We start from the raw sequence: 1,041 nt of genomic DNA, 5'->3' as shown, positions 1-1,041 counted from the left end.
ACGGCCTCTAAGTACAGTGTGGTGCCCTGTTGCTGTGTGCACTGCCTCCCATGGTCGAATAGCTTGGCCAGTGTGTTAAGTGCAGAAAGTGCTATTAATGATCATGCCAGTGCCATTGCTGCGGGAGGAGGGCTGCCCATTAGTCCTTTGAGGTCCCTTTGCCCATAATGTGAGGTGCACATGCAAGGATGAGGAGGACACTGGAAAGGGTACTCACCTTCACCGTCCGAGTGAGGTCGTTGTACTTCTTGCGGCATTGGTCCGCACTCCTGGGGACATCGCAGGTGGATGACACCCTGCGGGCGATTTTCCTCCAGGCTTTCCTGTACTGGCTCCTGGGAGCCTTCTTGCCACTGTCCGGGCACAAGATCTCTCTTTTGTTTTCGACACCATTAATCAGCACCCTCAGAGCATGCTCTGAGAAGCGCTGCGCTCGTTCACGGGCCCTCTCCATGGCTCCAGGCGCTATTTTGGCCCACCAGCAGTGTTGAGGCCTAGCTGCAGGGCTCCAGTATGCAGGGCGTGGCAGCAGTCAAAGTCGACCCTTCCCCCTTTAAGAGCTGGCCGGCGTCAGGGTGTCTGCTGTCAATCAAAACATGACCGCACCTGCGCTGCGCCCGGCCTCGGCGTTATCAGGCCGCATCGTCGGCTTAGCGCCTGAAGAGAGCATTGCAACGCCAGTTTCAGCGCTCGGCCAAACTCTTGGCCAACTCTACTGAATTTCGGCGATGTGACCTACACTTTCCGGCGGGCGCTAACTTTAGCGAACGCCCGACTTTAGCGCCCCAAAAGTGTCCAGACTGAATTTCTAGGCCACTATGTGTGAGTATATTAGAGACACAGTGTGTGAGTATATTAGAGACACTGGCCTAGAAATTGAGTGCCCTTAGCGCCGATTTTGCGGCGCTAGAGGGCCTAGCGCTGCAATTGGCGCCGGCGCCGAAATTGCCTGGGGCCCTTCCGCCGCGGTAGACCGGTAGCGCTGCGCTGGCACCGATGACGTCATCGGTGTGCGCAGCGTCCCGGTTGCCATGCCGATGG

This window comes from Somniosus microcephalus, chromosome 21, assembly GCF_052327205.1.
Source record: "Somniosus microcephalus isolate GS21.2 chromosome 21, FLI_Smic_1.0, whole genome shotgun sequence".
NCBI classification, from domain to species: Eukaryota; Metazoa; Chordata; class Chondrichthyes; order Squaliformes; family Somniosidae; genus Somniosus; species Somniosus microcephalus.
The sequence above is the reverse complement of the archived record's forward strand: the minus strand, read 5'-3'. Positions refer to the sequence as shown.